At 34.1% G+C, this 22,621-nt stretch overlaps 1 long non-coding RNA gene across 1 annotated transcript; it reads left to right on the top strand.

Moving 5' to 3' along the window:
- Positions 1–2,910: 2,910 nt before the first annotated feature.
- LOC143256122 (uncharacterized) lies at positions 2,911–15,644 on the top strand. The gene is made up of 3 exons (XR_013031146.1): positions 2,911–3,266; positions 12,848–12,943; positions 15,065–15,644. It is a non-coding gene; the product is annotated as an uncharacterized LOC143256122 (long non-coding RNA).
- The last annotated feature ends 6,977 nt before the right edge of the window (positions 15,645–22,621 follow it).

A 22,621-nucleotide genomic window follows, 5' to 3' on the forward strand; every position in this document is an offset into this window, starting at 1 on the left:
ACCACATATTCTTCAATCGTGTCAGAAAAAGAGTTGCATCCTTTACATTAATCGGTAAGTGTAAAAATATGTTTTTGTTACTGGGTTTTACCCCTTTGTAAAATTATTTCTGGATTTCTATTTTGTTTTTAAATTAAATAAAAGCTGGTACGAGAGCCTGAAACGGTTGAGAATCACTGATCAAGAAGATAAGAGATCAAAAGCACCGCAGACATTTGTTGTACTAGAGCACATCGTGAGACGAAAAACATTAAATCGAGAATAACTCGCTTCGAAAATTGGAAATACGTCAAAATTATAAGCAAAGAAATAAAGACTTAAATGCTTGTAATAATCTATTTTACAAATATTAACGGACATGTCGGTATATACCTTCTCACAGTTAAAACCTTGTGCTTTATTGAGCAGAAAATTCAAGGGTGTCTTTAATTAATGTTTGTCTACTTTTAGAGATTACTTGTTGTTGTTTGTATTGGGAAAAGGTCTGAATTTGACGGGCTGGTATGTAATACTAACTGTTGGTTTGTAAGGGAGTCCGGCATGGCCAAGAGTGTTAAGGCGTTCGACTCGAAATGCGAGGGGCCCGGGTTCGAATCCCGATCGCACTAAATATGCTCGCCCTTTCAGCCGTAGGGGTGTTATAATGTAACAATCAACCCCCCCCCCTATTTGATGGTAAAAGAAGTAGCCTAAGAGTTGGTGGTGGGTGGCGATCACTTCGCTCTATTCTTACACTGCTAAATTAGGGACGGGTAGTGCAGATAACCCTCGAATAGCTTTGCGCGAAATTCAAAACAAACAAACATAATTAGTTTTTCGAAAGTTGTTTGGTTGTTGGTGAAAAGAGTTTAATGTTACATTCTAAAACTTAGTTTTGGTTAATAATGGAAAAATTATTTTAACATAATGTTTGTTTTTTAATATTTGAATTTAACAAATACTATTTGGACATATATTTGATTGCTTTAAGGTTTAAAATGAAATGTAACACAGACTAAGTTTCAAAATAAGAACGTAATAACTATTTGATTACCAGTGAAGAAGGCTAAACTTTATATAGTTTCAAATTGAATTGTAACAATAATTGTTTGATTTTTGTACTGAAAGGCTCTCAACTTTAAGCTTCGAAACTACAATGTAACAGCAACTATTTAGTTATTTGAGAAATTTTAGCAGTTTGGTTTGAAGCGATTTTGTAAGAAAAACAGTTTGGTCCTTTGTGGAAAGAAACCAATGTAAAAGCTTTAACTTTCAGTGAATGAAGGATTAGTAGGCTGAACGGTGATGTTCATAATATAAGAGATTTTAGTCTTACTATATTTTTTAACTTACAATCATTTGATAAATAAGCCTTTAAGTATATTTATGTAAATTTGATATTTTAAATATAAGAAATCTTTCAGACTTTTATTTGCTAACCGCCAGTATTTTGATAGTTAAATGGTTTGTGGTTTGTTTGTTTGTTTGTTTTTTAAATTCGCGCAAAGCTACGCGAGGACTATTTGCGCTAGCCGTCCCTAATTTAGCAGTGTAAGACTAGAAGAAAGGCAGCTAGTCATTCACACCCGCCGCCAACTCTTGGGCTACTCTTTTATTAACGAATAATGGGATTGACTGGCCAATTATAATGCCTCCACGGCTGAAAGGGCGAACATGTTTGGAATAAGTCGCAACTCTTTTCGTGAAAAGGTACTTGTATGAGAAAGAGCAGAAAAATACAAAGTCTTATTTTTAAAGAGTGGCTCACTTGACCGAACTGAAGGTTAACAGACATAAACTCTCCACAGTTAAAAGTACACAGCGTGTTTGACAGGTGGTGAGACTCAAACCTTGGACCTCCAGTCTTCAGCTCAGGACGCTAGCTATTAAGCCACGAGAGAGATGGAAGTTTGTTGAAATATGGGAAGAGATCTTGGTGTACTTGAGATACTGCACCAAAAAACGGGGCACATTGTGATTTGTGATTGTTGCAAGTTTCGTATGTAAAGAGTACACAGTAAAATGATCCGGCATGGTTAGGGAGTCGTGAGTTCTCTTTCCCCGTTACACCAACCATGCTCGCCATTTCAGCAGTGAGGGCATTATAATGTGACGGTTAATCCCACTATCCATGGTAAAAGAGTAACCCTAGAGCTGATGGCTGTGGGTAGTAATGAATAGCTGTCTTTCCTCTAGTCTTACATCGCTAAATTAGGGACGGCTAGCGCAGATAGCCCTCGAGTAGCTTTGCGCGAAATTCAAAACCAACAGATCATTTGTGGGGTGCTGGGTGATACTAGAAAAATATTCGAAATATTTAGCTCATTATTTAAACATACATTAACAATTAACTAATTAGTTTAGTGGATCATTTACCTGATCAAATACAATCTGTCGATCGTAAAATACTCCAAAAATGCAAAAAACTGTGAATCCCAATAAACATACGTAAAATACATAAAGCAAGAAAAGCTTTCAGTTCTAAAACAAGCACAAGCCAATACGGTTCTAAACATAATATAATACTCTAACTAAAACACATAATGAAAAGATCGCTTTGTGCAGGCATTTAACATAAGATCTATTCAGGTTTTGCTGTTGCCTGTTACAAACAAATAGTAATGAACTTAGGTTTGATTGTAACAACAGATGCAATCAGTATTAGAAGTAAATAGTGTTGTCTCAATCGCTTTTTGAAAGTACATTTATTTATGCTATCGACTAATAAATAAAGTTATTATTTTTAGGTAATGGAAGAGGTGTTATAAAATGTATAACAAAGGTAATCTATGTTTATTACCCAACGCTGCATTTCGTTTAAGAAATGCTGCACAAATTAGGGAGAAGCGAGAGGTCTTTAAATAAGTTAAAGTTTATTATAACTATTTGAAGGTGGGATAAGATATATCGTATACGTTATCTTCTAGTGTATCAGAAAAGTAGACGAGAACAGAATGAAAAACGCATGTTGCTATTAAAAACAACGACAAAATCTGAACTCTGGTCACGACGTGACTTCTTCGTCGGTCGTCCAAGCGATCATGGCGGGGGTTAGCTAACAATAATCTGCGGGTCGTTTTTCGTGTCTTTTTCCCATGCTCATTCGTCAATTTCACGCCAGGCAACGTTAGCACCGTGTTACTGCCTCGTTGATGTCACCAACCCTAGCTCAGGCTTTCACACCGGCGAAGGAACCCAGACGTAGTTAACGAAAATAGCACGTTACTAGACGCTAGACGGAAGGCTTCGCCATTTCCTCAACATTCTCTCTTGCGGACAGTTTGAAGGTAGGAAACTCTATTCTTGGCATTCAAGAGTAAACTGAGGAGAATAGGGCACTCTTAATAAACGGGTTTTCAAACACTTGACCAGTAAGTAAGCTGGTAAAAACTAACTAAACATTGTAATGCAGTTGATGGGTTTTAATGTCTCACTGGGAAGATTATTTATTTTATTTGACTTAATATGTTTGACATTTTTTTATTTCGTTACTGACGAATCATTAAACACGTAACATTAAGAATGTTATTTTTTAAAATTTGTTCAGTATGTGTTGGAGGTCTCTAATACTGTTTTTTTTTCTTACTTTTTCCAAGTTATTCAATAAAAGAATCACTCATCCCGGAGTTTTCACCTCAATCGGACTCCATCGTAATGTACCTCAATTACCAGCAATGTATATTAGTTAGTATTCATAAGGGTATCATGAAAAGTCAGATTTAAAAATACTTGTTCGTATACGGTCGTCTTACTCTAAAAACCAACCTACAATAAACTGTCGTTCTGAATTGTAAGTACCCACAATCGGTTTCTTCTTCTTTTTTTTTTTTTTTCTCATTTTATTAAAAGTTAAAAATAATTTATATGATATACTACTTAGGAAAAGAAACTTGATCTATGATATTCAATCTCCGGAAGAAAAAAAAATCTCTTGGTATATAAAATGCGAATGTAATCTGAAACAAAAACCTTACAATATACGTTCAACCGATTGTTAGACAACAAAACACACATGCAAACAAATTGATTTAGTGGACCTAGCGTTCGAAGCTGGTTCCACCGCAAATACATATTGAACATTACCATCGTTACTGTCACATCTTATCGGGGCCACAGTGAGCAGCTGACGTCAAGAGAAAGTCTCGAATTTACTCAGTTTTCAAGTGATTTTCTCTAGAGAGTTCCATCACGTTGACAGAGATCAATTATGATGATTTCAATTACTTCGGCATTAATCTGGTAATACCCCGGCTTGCAAGCGTCAAATCCCCGTAGGCTGGCCTACACCGAGGCTCAGCTTATTTTTGGTGAGGTGCGAAGAACTGGAATCCCGGGAATAAATCTCTAGGCTTTATATCGTATCACGCTGCAGCTACATGCCAGCACACAGGGAAATGTTAAGTACAACTGTACTCTTATCTCCTAGTCTCTCCTGAACGCCTCTACAAGGAGAAAGAAGATTAGCCTCCTCCGATAATAACATCTTCTCTTCAATGGAGTCAATTTATTGACAAAAATAACATCTTCCCTTCAATGGAGTCAATTTATTGACCAAAAAATAAGAGTGATATGAAATGTCATTCGTGGATTTAGCTGGAGGTGTTTTCCTGTGTATGAAAAAAGACTGAAATAAACGTTGTTAGATAATAAAGTTAGAAGTCTATATTCTAAGCGAAGAAATTATGTACATACTGTAAACGAAAGCTGTGACGCTCACACAGATAACAGTTATATTTATTAACGAACTATAGCTTGCACTGCTTTCTTTCAGGAACCTTCTAAATACAAGTTAGTTTTGAATGATTGTTTAAATTAAATGCATAAATAATACCCATGAAATAACGAAAACATATTCTGTCTGAATATATTAAACTGTTTTATAAATATATACAAATATAATTATTTCCAAGGAAAATCAAAAGTATAACTGAAAACCCTATATATCTATTCGGATAAGACAGTAAAAATGAACACAAAGAAAGTTAACAACTGTCTTCGTTGAATCGGGTTTTATCTTTTCAGTAACTGTTGTATAAAATACAACGATGGGTTAGAGAAGAGATAAAACCACGTGCAGTGAAAACTTGCAGGGCCCTTATCACGCAAACCTTGAGCATAAAACTGATGGGTGATACTTGTCCTGAAAACTTAAGCATAAGACTAGTATAGAATACTTGTCCTGAAAACTTAAGCATAAGACTGGTATAGAATACTTGTCCTGAAAACTAACGGAGCATAGAAAATAATGAGTTATGTTTACATTTTTCGAGCTCTATAAAATCTAAGCTTTAAACCCGAAAGGTCACGTTTCAAGTACAACACATTTTTTCAACTGACAAGCACTTGTGTGAGAAGGTTGAATATTTGTTTCATGACGGTTACCAAAATCACATATATCTGTATTCAAAACTCAAATTCTGTCGGACGGTATATAGCTATATACGTATTAACAATACAAAATGATATTAAGAAACTACACGCAAATAATATTATTTGTCCTCTGTTACACAAGAATTCACAGTTAACAATACTGCTAATTAACCACACAGTGTTACGCGTGTTCTGACAACGCACAATGCCTTCGTTAGGCTACACCACAGCAAGTTTCTCCAGACCAAATACGAAGCATGACTGACTGAATGCAGTCTATATAGTACAATGCCAGATGGTATGGTCAAAATTTAATGAATACTTTATCAGATGTAATTGTAATGAACAAATGTAAACACTTCTTGGAATATTTTCATATAACCACATTTTCTAGTGATGTGTCAAACAATTCATAACAGAAAATATTCTGGCTTTTAGAATGCTAAGGTTAACTATTAGCACTACAGACGTTTCAGTCGAATAACGTAAGCCCATTAAAATACGTATATATTTATATATATATTTAATCAGGCCTCCATACACATTACAGCTGTATGAACTGATTCGTTTCTGTGTAAGAAGCGTTATTTGCAAAATACACGCAAATTTAGACAATTAAGATCGTTGGTAGAAAAAACAAACAAACAATATTTACATTTTCAGTGATTTAGACTCATCATTCCTGAAAATATTAAAATAAGATGTGATGCTCTCTTTCAAATACACAAAATCAGCTAAACATAAATGATGTAGGTATTACAACAACAATAATAATAATAAAGATAAATCATAAACATCGTTCACTTCGGTCCGCGTTAGGGAAGGTATTCCAGAACTAATACATGTTTTGCTTTGACCAGCCCGTTCACTTAAACCGGTTTTGTTGGAGTAAAAAGTAAGGGGAGGAAGATCAAAAGACAGAACAACAGTTGTTGTTGTCTGATAAGAAACCGGTCAAAAGAGTAGCAATATGTGTTGCAGCCAGTAATGTTCTAATAAGTCTACAGAGGAGATAATTGGTATTACTTTTGGTAGAAACAATATGTAATTACCACAATAATTACTCGAAGTTAATTGTAGCAGATTAGTACCTAATATTGCATTTATTATCAATAAATGTCAAATATGCTTAAACATTATGTATCCTAGTGTATTTGTTAGGGATCAGAAAGGAATACTTTAAAAATAAATAGGGTTGAATAGTACACGTTTTGGAAGTGCACAATGTTTAAAATGAAAGCGTGTTTATGGCATGAGGAAAGCTTACAGTTCAGAGGTGCTGATAGATAATGAACCTCAAACAACGACAGACGCCGACACATCAAGATACTGACAGGATTAACAGCACAGCAGGCTGAGCAACTTACAACAACAAAAACAGACAAACTGACCAAAACAAGACCGTTGTTGACAGGCTATTTAGTTTAAAAAGAAAATGGTAGACGAACTAATCAACCAGTATCCACCACAAAAAGTTCAAAATGAAGTGTCGTTATTGGGAAGAGCTAACGTCTCAGAGCTGTTGATCGATACCCTACTTAAAACAGCAATTACTGCAAAAAGCTATCCAGTTAATAAAAGAGACCATATTCCAAATAACTGATCAGTTGATAGCACAGTAGAATCCTAAAGATTGGTCAAATAACACAAAGTTGTTTGTATAATCCACCTGTGTAACAGCGCTTACCGATGAATGATGACCAGATAACACCATGATGGGTGTGGACTTACTGACCAAATAAAATTAACAGCATGACAGCTTCTGACAACTCATCTAGCTGATATCATGACTGATACCGACATGCCCGTCAGTGACACAGCGGAATGTCTGTGGGCTTAGAACACTAGAAACTGAATTTCGATACCCGTGGTGGGCAGAGCACAGATAGCCCTTCGTTTATATTCGTGATTAATTACAAATAAACAAACATGACGATATACTGACCAAATAAATAATATAACAAGAGTTGCCGACGTCTTATCCAGCGAACATTACGTTGCTTGCAAACAAACTATTTATTTGACAAACAAACACTTACCGATATAAACCGAGCAGTGTGACAGAGAGAGCACAAAAAAATCTTAATTCTCAGAGCAGCTCTGAACTTATTTTTTTACTAGGAATACGTATAATGAAACATATGACATTTCTTTCACATATTATGTGAATCTTCGCACAAACTTATCCGTCGATATCAAACTTCGGTTCTCAGGCAACGAATGTTTCCCATGAGCGTTAACCCTAAACAACATGAGTTGAGTTAAGTATTAAATTGACTGCAGGTAAGCAGTGTGCCGATATAACTATTAAACTATAACACTCGTGTTACAGGTATTAAGTTGAACAATTTGAACGGACTTTATTTACATGGAAGTGTACGTTACAAGTAAAGAATGATTTAACACTGTTTTCTTCAAAATGAAGTGTGTACCACGGACTCAGTGAATATCCGTCAAAGAATAGCGCTACTTCATAGCATCAGATTCAAAACAAACCAAACCAATCACGTATTTATACAGATATTATGGACTCTAACATTTATTGGCACTAGTAGGCGTTGTTATCACATAGTTGGTGTCCCCGCTAGTACAGCTGTATGTCTCCGGATTTACAACACTAAAATCAGTGGGCTCCGCAGATAGCCCGCCGTGGCTTTGCTATAAGAAAACACACACAAACACATGGTTGGCACGATGCTGCTGTTTAAATAAATTGTTAAAGTCGTATGAAACAATATAGAGAAGGTTATTGTCTAAGATAATCAACCTAAAATATTTCACTCAGTTATGTACAGAAAAGCGAACTGAACGTCAGCTATTATCACATAAATTTACATCACAGTTTATTGTTTAAACAAATCTAGTGTTATCATTAAAATGTTTATTTGTTTGTTTTTGAATTTCGCGCAAAGCTACAGGAGGGCTATCTGCGCCATCCATCACTAATTTATCAGTGTAAGTCTAGAGGGAAGGCAGCTAGTCATCACCGCCAACTCTTGAGCTACTCTTTTATCAACGAATAGTGGAATTGACCATCACATTATAACGCTTCCAAGGCTGAAAGAGCGAGTATGTTTTGTGTGACTGGGATTCGAACCCGCGACCCTCAGATTACGACTCGAGTGCCTTAACCAACGGGTCATACCGAGCCCATTGAAACGTTTATGATCCATGTTTATCCCACAGTGTTGTTTTCAAGCTCTGGGATCGTTGTTTATCCCACAGTATCGCTCTGGTAGCTAAATCTGTTGTGGTCTTTACTCAACATTTCTTTTCCAAACAGCTGCAACCTTTCCGCAGTGCTGTTTGCAGCACGTATCTCTCTACTGGAGGTTAAAACGAGACCTCTTCTTCTTGTGTTTATTAAATGGAACGTCGGTTCAGTATGTTTTACTTGTCGTATCTGTGCTTTAGTTGAGTGTCTCTCTTCTAATATCAAGTTTTTATCAATCAGTCTGTAAGAGCTCTAAGAAATCCAGCTGCCTACCTGTACTCTTAAGACAAAAAAGGTCAAAGAGCAGGAAAGAAACTCGAGGCTACAATGATGGATAAGCATTGAGACATACGCTTATAACCGTCTCATATAAAGGTTAAAGTAAGCTGTAGAAGTTTCTATATGATTATAAATAAAATGGTAAAGAGAAGAATGATCTATATAATAATGTATTTCTCTTTGGTGTAATAATTACTGCTGTTATTAAAACATGCCCGTAAAACTAGCAGCTTAACAAATATATATATATACACAGTCATTTGTCAATCAGGTCGCATTGCTATGAAACCTTTTGTACAAAGATTTATATTACCACCCAAGGATCGCGGGTTCGAATCCCCGTCAGACCAAACATGCTTGCCCTTTCAGCTGTGGGGGCGTTATAATGTCACGGTCAATCCCACTATTCGTTGATAAAATAGTAGCTTAACAAATATATATATATATAATCATTTGTCAGTCAGGTCGCATTGCTATGAAACGTTTTGTACAAAGATTTATATTACCACACAAGGGTCGCGGGTTCGAATCCCCGTCAGACCAAACATGCTTGCCCTTTCAGCTGTGGGGGCGTTATAATGTCACGGTCAATCCCACTATTCGTTGATAAAATAGTAGCTTAACAAATATATATATATATAATCATTTGTCAGTCAGGTCGCATCGCTATGTAACCCTCGCTTCAAAGATTTATATATTAACTGCGTCCTGGTTCCTTACGATTGACACAGATTAAACTTTGTAAGAACGTCAACAGTTTTACGTAACGCTGTTTTTTGTTAACTCAACCTTAATCTAAAGCAGAAATTTAAAAATATGCTCTTAGATTATCGGAATATTTGACACTTCCTTACTGCTGTGATATTCCACAATCTAGACCGAACAATAAAATATGGAACAGTCTGATACACTTGGTATCAAAAAAATACATTATACTTTATACCGAATTTATTGAAACACAGGAGTTTGAAAAATCTAACGTAACGATTTCAGTTGTTTCTTAACCACCACACATTCTTCAGCAGAAAAGAATCAGCCAAAAGATACTCGTTTAGATAAGGGAGGTTTTTGTAAATAACAAACAACCCGAACTGTAGTTCACTTAGAGCTCAGATTTTCCACTTATTTGTGCAGTTTTACTTCAATTACTTGGATGGTTTTAGTTTTTAGTATCTTTTTATTCTGCCGTGGTTAAGTGATATGCTACACATAAGTCTAGATTTAAATTCAGTAAAGAAAGAGACATTTTATAATGATTTATTGCTCTGAGATGCATACGATATACGTTAACATCCTGAACTAACATAGATACGAACATCTGCAGTTTCTATCTATCACAGTTCTACTTAATTATAGGTATAACAATAATGCTTTAGTTTTTAGTATACTCATGCCTATTAAAATCACGGTTCGTATTTCAAATGTGTTATAGTTAACTTTCTAATAATTTACATAAAACTTTCGATATAGAAGACTATAATGTATATCTCACTCAATATCCAGGTCTATAATCTCCATCAATCAATATCAAAGTCTACAATCTGTATCAAACATTTAATATCTTACTGTGTAATTCATTAAAAACATTCAATAACGAAGTCTGTAGTTTGCATCTAATATTCAATATCCAAATCAATGGTAATTTTAATATACAACAACATTCGATATCTAAGCCTATAAACTACAAAAAACAATATCAAAGTCCACAATCTATAAAAAAAAACAATAGCAAAGTCTACAATCTATAAAAAGAATATCAAAGTCTATAATCTATAAAAAAACACAATATCAAAGTATACATTCTACAATCTACATAAAAGCAACATCCAACTTTACAGTCTACATAAAAAGCAACATCCAACTTTACAGTCTACATAAAAGCAACATCCAACTTTACAGTCTACATAAAACTTGCAATAACCAAATTAATGATTTCTCAACAAGAAAGATCGAAAAACAGGACCTAAAAAGTTGAATAATATTTTCTCGAAATGTAAAACATGAAATAACATGAAAAAGTGTTATATAAATATAATATACACTATGCTCTAACCAAAACCTAAAGACCTATGTTTTCCTTGACATAGAAATTGACACAACTTCATCTATAAAGATTGTTTCTAAACGAATTAATCTCTACATATGAATATATTTATATCTAAAGGTACGCATAAAATATGTTGGCCTGCAAGTATAAATTCACGATAAAAACATATTGTATTTTATTATATCGAAATAATAAGTGAAACTCCTAATTATAAGTAAGTCTGTTTCTAGCGTGCTCTTCTTGAACCAAATTATAATATACATATATAATTCTTGTAATGTCTATACAAATAATACTGACCTAGACTACTTCACTGATGGCTTAGTAGTAAACCTCAGGGCTTATAATACTAAAATGTAATGTTCAATTCCTAAGTTAAGCATACAACGAATAGCCCATTGTGTAGATTTATGTTAAAACAAACAGAAGCTTAATTTACTATGACTTGAAACCAAGAACTTAGGAACCACTTTGAAAACCCATTCAATGTCCAAATCACTTGTTTGATATAAGATGTATTGATTTGTGTATAATATATTTATTTGATCAAAATGTTTCGAAGTCTTCCAGATCTCAAACTGTTTGTATCATCTACTTATTTTATCTCAAGAGCAGTTTGTACAACTGGATAAATGAAATAATGAATGCATATCAGTAATAAAATATAAATGGAAAAAAAATATTTAAATTAAGATGAAATTGTAGTAATGAGTCCACCAAAAAGTGAGGAAACACGGTAGGAATGTGCATGTTGTAATAAAATTTCCTCTGTACAACTTCACCAGAGGGCGTGCCCAACATCTGATTCCCGCCTACTTTTTTTTTTTTTTTCTATCTTGAATACAATATAACCCAGGTGTAGTAAACTTATGAAACTTAATTGTGCTTATCATATAGTGATTAGGGTTTCCGTGTATTGAATTATTGGAGGGAATACATATACTTTAATGTTTGTTTGTATAACACCAGAAGAAGCAGATATTAGTTTGGACTCATAACTTTTATGTATTTTGATTTTCAACGACTTGTCTATTCTTTGATAATTGCATAATAGCACAATGGAATTTTTTACGTTCGTTATTTTTAAGTGGATTAACATATAATGGTAAGAAAATCTTAAAATATGTCTGTGTGTTGATATAATGGATTTGTTACTATCTAAAAAAAAGTAGGAAAATCATAGACAAATTTTGTATGTATCCGTATATTATATAATATCATGAACTCATAAAAACGAAGTAAACATACACCGAATGTCACACTTCTTTGTGAAGTTCTACAAAGCAGGTTTTATGACACCATGTCCCTTCCTACCTTGTTTTGTCACTTTTTAGTTCTCCCATTCCTCGTTTATTTTTTATCCACTTGTTCATGCACTTTTCTTGTAAAAGGTCACATGAACTTGTTCATCATTCATTCATTTGTGTTGATATCCTGTTTACATATCATCAGCGTTGGCTGTGCCTCACAATATGAAGGTATGTGCAAACAATGGTGTGTGTATGTGTTTGTGATGTGCAAGTGATATCATTCATATGTCGCAGTGTGAGTTTTGTTAGTATGCATGTGCTAAGTGTTAATCAATTACTTAATAAACTCAGCTACTTCAAACTATTACCAGCACGTGATTCCGGTGCTATTGTTATATTTGGTGTTCATGACTGTAGTAAATCTGTTTGTTCACAGCTAAAAACGTTCGACAATGTCAGTGAATCAGTCAGAGAAATTCAGAAATTTGTAGTTTTGTGATTTTTTTTTTTTTGTATCTCTCAAACATCTTTGAGCACTTATTATTTGGTTGTTAGGATATATGTGAGTAAATAGTTTGTGTCGCATCTATTATGTATCTGTCTCCATTCATACTGTAAGTACTACGGTACTTAGGATAACTAAATGCGCTCATAAGCCTCGCTTGACAAATAAACTTCTATTAATTTTTATAATCTGTTTTATTTCAGCGCTTGCCCGCTGTGGGTATTGAACCTGAATATCTAGCACTATCACCTCTCAAGCTTACTGCTGAACCACCAAGGTGCTGTGCTTTCACAGAGAAGGTTAGATATTTCATAATATTTATCATTAGAAACAAGAAAGAAAAAAAGAATTGAGCGTGACTGGCTGCTCAAAGATCATTAAAATTATTTGATTATTTAATTCGGCTAATCGACTCAGTAAGCCTGACAGTAATTCTCCACTAGTAAGATTAATTAGATTTTTCTTTCTTTTTGATGATTTGCCTCACATTTGCATGACTAAAGTCCTTAATATATTAGTTGATGGCCGTGTTTAATGCCACTGCAAGTTTATATTTAAATAGATTAACTAATTTTTCTTCTTAACTTAGTGAAGCCTGACGCTTTCTAATACACTAGCTCTTCTACTTGTCAAGTACAACATTACCAAGGCACTCTACACTAATTAATTCAACCTGTTGCCGCTAGGGTGTGGTTATTGTGATCAATCATCCCTATGCATTTACGCTCTTATTCTTAACTATGTCTTAAACTTAGTCCAATAACAAAGAAGTACAATAACACTAAGTGATAAGCTCATAGTAAACCTAGGTCAAAGGTCACATCAAAATTTTACCATGTTTCACCAACAGTAAGTTTCTTAAAAATTGTTTAAGCTTCAATACATAATTCTATGACTAATAAGGTTTGTTATGCAATTCTGTAGAGCAATCTGGTTAAGATAATATTTAATAACTTCTGCTACGGACATCTGTACAAAATACCACTTCATCTGGTGTTTTTTGAAGGAGTTATTCAAGTGCAGTCTCTCTGAGATACGTGTATTAATACAATTAAAGTGCAACAATGAACTAAGTCCTTAAGATCAAAGAAAGCTCAGTAGAAAACCGTAGCACGTGAACGTTGAAAGTTAAATTAAAAGATTGCCAGGGTTCGACCGAAATGACATTCTCTACCGTCTACAGTTAATTAAATCTGGCCGAGAGTCTTACTTCAGTTTAATAAGAATAATTTAAAGTTCCAATATTGACCGAAGACTTTAAGACAATTAGGCGAATGAGGCCAGCGGCCGCTTGATTTAATGGATCTGTTCCCCTTGTGTAACTACGTACTATAATTCAGACTTAAAATTTAGAATATATGCATGGTTATCCATACAGAAGAACGTGCATTTATGCGGTACACAGTGACATAACTTAATTCTAGACTTGGTAACAGCAGACAAACAAAAGTCTTCAAAATGTTCCGATGATACAAGAAAAGTTGAATATGAGAACAAATATAGATTGTAACTTTAGCCTTTCTTGCTAGTCTTAGCGTCAGATAATAGATTATGTACCAACCATTTGTTTGTTCAGGTTCGGGCAGCCTTAGTCGAGACGTGGGTTTACTTTTATTAAATTGCATCAATTCGATTTGTATTTCAGGACATTTGCATAAGGACTGCAAGCTCTAACCCAATTTAGGCCCAGCGGCGGTATTGTGGCAAGTTGGAGGAACCCTTGTTCTGGTAGAAACACGTGCGTATTCATCCGCAGCCTTCAGATCCAACTTTCTCTTGTTGCGAACAGGTTTTAATGTAGTGAGTTTGTGTCTCATGGGGTCTTTTACGCAATACTTACATAATTGACTATCAAAATGAATTGACAATGAATTTTCCAGTTTATTCAGAAGTTCAAACGGGTCACGTTTTTAAAGAAATGAACATAGAAGTTTGTTTTTAAACAGAACATTACATACGAACACATTTGCTTTTCTTAGCTTTAATGTGTTTTCTGACGAAATATATTCGTAATTATTTAATGTGATGTCAGATTAAGATGAAATTGATTATCGTTGATAGTAACTTCTTTGAAACCTTGCAATAACACAAATATACATGCGTATATCTTTGTTTTATAATTTATTTGGTATTTCAGAGATATTGATCAAACATAATCATTATACACTCCTGACACAAAATATCATTTTACCAAAAAACTAACATTCAAAATAAGTTTTTCATTAAATTATTTTTTTTTAAATTTTCGAATATACCTTACCGTACAGTCAGTTTTATATCAAACACAAACATTTTAAAATAACTAAACTTAAAGAAAACATTTATCTAATTGAATCTCCAGAATGTCTTATCGCGCCTGATTTCATTTAAAATAGAGGATATTTTTAACTTTATTTCTGATTGTGTTATGTATTTGACAGTTTTAGGGGTGGCTACTGTCAGCCATCATACAGGCGTTCCCGGAAATTCAAATCCTGCTTGCTTATGGTGCTCTTTGTCTTCAGCTACGAGGACTTTTCTCGTTGTCACATATATCAGCAAGAGTAATTTCTTTTGTGTGTTTTTTATAATAAAACAATATATTTAATAAAAATGAACGGTAACAATTAATTATACTCAAAAATGTATATATTCGTGTGTGTTTCTGTGTATAAGTTTTCTTTTTTTATCGATTTACTTTCATAGATTGTTTTCTTTTATACCACGAAAAGTACACAACTGGCTAACTGTGCTTTTACCACCACTAAACTCGAGCTTAGAATTCCAGTGTTCTAAACCCTCGAGTTTACTGATGAGACACCAGGAGACTTGTAATATCGTATAGCCACTTTTCGTATACATATATCAAAATGATCTAAGCAAATAATTTTCAGACTTTAAATTCTAATAATGAAAGATAGATAAAAGTATTCATAAGATAATAAAATAATAACTGCCATTCTATCACATTTTAAGCATGTCTTTTCTTTCGTTCGCTTGTTATTTTATTGTTTTGTTAGTATGCTGTTCCAACTTCAAAGAATGCATGTAACGTTTAACTTCTAGCAATTTGTTTTTGATAATTGTATATTTTTATTATTTCTAGGAGCCAGATTTTTACAGTAGTTTTAAACAATGTTTTAGATCGTAAAATTGTGATATTTCACATATTTTGCACAAACATTTACTCATAATGGTTTAAATAAATTTTATATAGTAAGACAGGCTTGGAAAGATAGGTTAATTCTGAGAGATAGTGTATCCCAACTGTTATCTGGGTCCTATTTCCTCAGATACCTCTACCAATATAGATACTGCAATTTCTGCTTTTAAGTCTATATCGTTATGTTATTTATTTTGTTTTTTTTATAATGCGTTTATTCCTTGGCTTGACTTGATTTTCTTTAACATACTTACACACACACACACTCCAACAAAACAGTGTGAAACATTTTTTATATGTAATTGAAATTAGCTGGTTATTTAGTTAATACCCGAAGTCGTGGCAAAGTATATGAGAATTAGGCTCGTTTAACATACAGACATCATTTGTTGTTAGTTTGTTTTAAGATTGAAATATTTAACATACAATAAATGCAGCGTAATATGTATATGTCGCCTAATTAATTGTTAGAGATGTCTTTAGAAACTCATTTATGTTGAATAAGTTACCACAATGAATGGTCAAGTTGATATAACCGCAACAAAATGATATATGTAATTTCATAGTCTTAAGTATCCGTAATCTATATAACATACGACAAATAAAGTGACGTCACTGCTGTCATAATTCTATACGTTAGTCACAAGGCAATATGATTATTATTTGTCCGTTTGCTGTAATGCTTAGATCGTTTTACTTCGAACACAACAAATATATCACACTATCAACTGTGAGAAGATACACATCAAAATCATAGTACGTTTTAAAAACTAACTTATCAACTTTAACACTGTTGTATTGAGGTGTTAACACAAAGGTTAGATGTCATAAAACCTTATTTCAGAAAATTTTCAAATCCTTATATTAAAATGGGTTGCTAGTTTTCTAAGTCTGTCGTTACAGAGTAACTATACAAAACATTTGATCGAACATAATAAGTTCTGTTTGTTGGACTTTGGCTGTACCTCTGTTGGAGTTCTGGATGTTAGAAATTGCAAGCTTGGTTCGAATCTATTCATACCACGAAATATTCCTGAAATTTTAATCTGAGAGTACGTAATAACACTATGTAACACAAATTTTGTTCCTGGATAGTATGCGTTATTTCTTAATTGCTTATGTTGTAAAAGTACAAAAATGGCCATTATTCCCTTAAAACTTTGCTTTTGTGACCTGGATAATGAAATTTAGAAATTAACCTATTTTCTATGTAAAAACGGACAAATTTGTACATTTTCATTTACATAAGGTCTGAATAAAACAACATATGAATCGAGATCTACATGTATTTATACTCAACTTATACAAAAATGTTTAGAAGTGAGTAGTGTTTCGAGATTTGCGACTGTAATGTGAATCACTTTCACATATCAGCCACCAAGTATAGTCTCCCATCATGTTTTCGTTATACGCTCCCAGGTCACAAAAGCAAAGTTTGACGAGAAAAATAGGTGTTTTTTATTTACTTTAGGCATAAGTAATTGGAAAATAACACATTCTGCCCAGAAACTAGAAAAAGTAAAAATGTTGTTACATGGTATTATCAGTCCTTTAGAGTGATGGGGGTGGGGTGCCTTCCTCTGGAACAGCGGCTTTGTCATAAATACCGAAAACAAATTAGTTATTTAATTATTTTCTCTCAAAGATACACAAGGGGCTGTCTACCTATAGCCTTTTTTGATATTGAGGTGATAGACTAGAGAGAAAGCGAAGGCAAACAGTCAACATACCTGCACTACCAGTTACTGGACAATCTTTTCGACAAAATAATGAAAGCTGACACGAATTATTATAACATACCTAAAGTGAGGAGCAAATTTTTGCGACAACGAGATGTGAACCGGAAACCCTTGGATTCAACGTCTGGAGAATCTTACTGTCGAGAGTGATATACGATTGCATTATTTCATTTGTAAAACAAAAAAAAAGTACATCGAGTTCTAACAAGAGCACGAAATAAAATTATCCTAAACATAATACAGACAGTAACTAATATACCAATAAATTAGATTTATAAGAAAAAGTACACTTTGTATTTAACAATATATACGTACCAAGCGAAACTTATCGCAAACAACTATTACTAAAAGCCTAAACTTCATAGAAGCTATTATTATGTATTAAAATTGTTGTTGTTAATGATGTAACTAGTCATCAGTCAATTTTAAAACAAGTATACTTATCTTACTTAAAAATAAATATAAAATACAACTGTTCAATCCGCTAGGGCGGCGGTACGTCTTCGAATTTGCAACGCTAAAATCAAGGGAACATTTCCCCTCGGTGGACACAGAAGGTAACCCGATGTGGCTTTGCTGTAAGAAAACACACACCCTTCCTTCGTGGTGGTTAATTAATCCTAAAACTTTAATCCAGGTTCGTGGCAATTTAAAAATTCTAGATAATTTGAGCCCGTTTCATGGTAGCTAAGGATGTTCAGGAACGAAACCTTTGGCAAACGTGGTCGGTTTTCAACATTACTGTTTTTAGGTCACTTTTATTGAACGATTTTTATATAATGATTCTTTGAATCGATAACGTTTGACAAATATTTTCTGTGTTTTTTACCGTTCTTTGTCTTACCAACACGTTGAACCACACAAGTAGGTTAAATAAAAAATAACTCATGTACTATATATTGTGAAACATATACGGTGATATTGGATACCATATATCACACCAATGTCAGATAAGTTTCACTGGTTTAGCATCTGTCACCTCTTTCATCTGTCCAGCTAGTTTTATGGTATACGGAACGTTATATTCAAGTTACTTTACGTGTGTGACAGCTACAAATGTAGATTTTTTTTTAAATTGAAACTATTTCATATAGAAAGAAAGTTTGAGGCGATCTAGTCTTATATTTAATTTTATAACACTCAGGTTGTATTAAATTTTCTGTAAGGTAAACTTTTCACGACAAACCTAACTTTACGCCATTCAAAACAAACAAAGCCTATTCGACAAAGATAATTAACTTCGCAGTAGGTACACACGAATAACGAAAAAATTACAATTGAAATTTCACATTTGGTTTCAAATAAAAATACAGCAGAAGATAAGTACAGGTGTGTTACTGTACCTCCACACAAATTACACGTTGAGACAAAATCTGTATAATATTTGAACTAAGAATCAAACCTTTCTTCAGCCACAAGTATGTGTGCATTATTTGTTTTGTTTTTTTTAATTTCGCGCAAAGCTACATGAGGGCTATCTTCGCTAGCCGTCCTTAATTTAACAGTGCAACACCAGAGGGAAAACAGATAGTCATCACCACCCACCACCAACTATTGGGCTACTCTTTTACCAACGAATAGTGAGATTGACCGTCACTTTATAACGCTCCCACGGCTAAAAGAGAAAGCATGTTTGGTGTGACGGGGATTCGAACCCGCGACCCTAAGATTACGAGTGGCATGCCTTTACCCACCTGCCCATGCCGGGCCGTATGTGTATATTACAAACTATATCCTACGGGTAATTTTCAGTTTTAACTTGAGCTATTCACATCAAGACTGCCTTTCATTAGTGTATAAATTATCTTTTAAGTTATTTTAATTTTGATTTGTACAATTAACTTACTTGTGACTAGAAGGTTTTATCAGTTCCGAACTGATCATTTTACAAAGCTAATAACATTTACCTATAACGATGCACACACGTATATATATATATATATACAAAAACTTATAGTAAATTAGAAGCTCAAATAAGAGTAAATACATTTTTGATGAATAATAATTAATTCAGATCAGAATAAGCTGTGTATTCAGAACGAAATATAAATCTGTTTGGCCACCAGTTGACAAGTTAAATATGCTTTTAACAAATTTCTAGTTTTAAAGATCAGAGTACATTACTTCATCAGTTGAGCACTCCTGCAATTAATAATATTTTCGGTCGTAATTCCAATAATATCTAACAAAGTTCCACCAGCTTAGGCGACTTGGTTAAACCTAAATACAAATTTTAATCTAACAGTTCAAAACAATCTTAATAATAAAAGTATAACAATAAACAAAAACGTAATTGCGTTCGATACACTAATTATTACTCTGTATTGTTAAAGAAAGTAATAATAGCTAAACAATATAGTACGTCTTTATAGTGTAATTTGCTAGTCTTCGCGGAATTGCTAGTCAAGCAAAGGTGTTTATTATAAATTAAAAAGCAAAGAATCTTCATACAAAACTATTTGTTTCTATGTTTTTGAATTAAGCGCAAAGATACACGACGGCTATCTGCGCTCGCCGTTCCTAATTTAGTAGTGCAAGACTAGAAGGAAGACAGCTAAACACCACTACCCACTGTCAAATCTTGGATTACTCTTTTACCAACGAATAGTGGGACTGACCGTCACATTATAACGCATTCACGGCTAAAAGGGTGAGCATGTTTCGTGTGAAGGGGATTCGAACCCGCAACCCTCGTATTACGAGTTGAGCGCCCTAAACGCCTGACCATGCTGATCCTGATAAGAAATTAATACTTAATTAATATGAAGAATGATTTAAATGACGTAATTCAATATTTTGTTGTGTCCATATTTTTTCCTCCCGCAACAACACTGTAAACCAAGAACAAGTGTGCATCAGTTTATGCAGTATGAAGACAAATTACACAGAAATAAATATTCCAGTATCACACATGGAATCTACCAGAGGTCTCGAAGACAAAAACTGCTTCTGGTAACAATAAATTTTAGTGTCTCCATCCGTTTCTACGTTTTCACACAAAGTTGGCCCGGCATGGTGAAAACGTGGTTAATGCCCTCGACTCGTAATTCGAGGGTCGCGGGTTCGAATCCCTGTTACACCAAACATGCTCGCCCTTTCAGCCGTGAATGCGTTATAAAGTGACGGTCAATCCCAATATTCGTTGGTAAAAGAGTAGTTCAACAGTTAGCTGTGGGTGGTGCCAATTAGCTGCCTTCCTTTAAGTCTTATACTGCTAAACTAGGGACTACTAGCGCAGACAGCCCACTAGTAGCTTTTCGCGAAATTAAAAAACACACATAGTTTTACAATCGGGCAATAAAATAGAACTCTGGTGAGGAAAAGTTGCAGTAAATTTAATAATAGCCTATTCTACATTTCCCTAGCTTGAAACATATACTTTGTTAATTTTTTTTCAGTAAATAAACCCATTGATATAAAGTACGAATAAATTTGTTATCGTGTTATATTCTCTTAGTTTGCACACCGCTTCTTAACAAAGACTTTATAGTTATAGTTGATCAAATGAGAAAAATAGCTTTGTTTGTCCTTTTGATCTATTTGCTTTACCAACTGAGCAAAGTAAAGCATTAACCCTCGAATACATTCGAACTACCATATTTCTGAAAAATGTGTTTATTCTTACAAGTAGTGGTTGACAATAAATCGTGTTGTCACTCAGTGCCTTAATATTTTATTATACTAATAACTTAAGTGTATATACGTCACTCTTTTTAACCTTAGCATAGTGGCTCATGGAATGGTTTTGAATTTATTGTTTTTTGTCATTGTTGTTTATTAAAAGTACAAATGTTTAGTTTAGAGTTCTGTCATCTCTTGGCCGATTTGAGATCTAATTACGGTCCCGGACTCAAGAGGTCAGACCCTTTCGATTGATGTATTTGACCACGCCCAATTAATTTACTTTAATCCTGTATAAAATAATTTCAGTTTGAAAGTAAGCTTGTGAAGAACCTAGTGTATAATTAAATCGAATCAGGTATACACGCGCCCCACGCTGGCACAAAAAAAAATATAGATAGCAAAATAAAAAATGGTGTATCATGGGTTAATTTACTCTAATCGTGCCAAAAATAATTTAAAGTTCCGCGGTTATTAAGGATTTCCTTTTTTTTTCATTTAAAATAGCATTTGGAGTTGGTGATTTGACAATGTTACTCTGTTTAATTCGAGTTCAAGGTATTTATTTAAAAGAAAATAGTTTGAAATGTATTTTCCTACTGCCAATGGTTTGATTTTATAAATTACCATAGATAATTCCCTTTTAGAAAACCACCATAGTGGCTTAAGGTAAATTTGAGGACTTACACACTAAAATCCCCCCCCTAGTGCCACAACAGAATGTCTACGGACTCACACCGCTACAAACCAGGTTTCGATACCCGTGGTGGGCAGAGCACCGATGGCCCATTGTGTAACTTTGTGCTTAATTCTAAATAAACAAACGTGCTAAAATCCCATTACAATTGAAAAATCGTTAAATGAAAGCTAAAACCGGAAATATTTTAGATGTGACGTCATTTGTTTGTTTCTGAATTTCGCGCAAAGCTACACGAGGACTATCTGCGTTAGCCGTCCCTAATTTAGCAGTGTAAGACTAGAGGGAAGGCAGCTAGTCATCACCACCCACCACCAACTCTTGAGCTACTCTTTTTACCAACAAATAGTGGGATTGACCGTCATATTATAACGCCCGCCACAACTGAAAGGGTGAGCATGTTTGATGCGACCGAGATTCGAACCCGCGACCCTCGGATTACGAGTCGAACGCCTTCACCCACTTGGCCATGCCGGGCCGGTGTGACTTTATATCCAATGTTTACGTTTTCAAGTACTGAATATAATATATGGGAAAAAAATCAACTGATGAGAAAATTGGATGAGAAAATAGATATTTCGCGTTCGTGTTTGGCGAAAGATAAATTATATTGGCGGATTATGTTGTATTAAAATCTTAAGATTCAACTATCGTTATTCAAACAGCTGGGACAGATGTCTTATCTGTGACTTTCTGATCACACAATTATTGTGCGTTTCTCAAAACCATTTCCGGTTTTATATTCGTCGCGAGTGTTAAACAACTATAATATGATAGG

Source organism: Tachypleus tridentatus, chromosome 1, assembly GCF_004210375.1.
Source record: "Tachypleus tridentatus isolate NWPU-2018 chromosome 1, ASM421037v1, whole genome shotgun sequence".
Classification (NCBI taxonomy): Eukaryota; Metazoa; Arthropoda; class Merostomata; order Xiphosura; family Limulidae; genus Tachypleus; species Tachypleus tridentatus.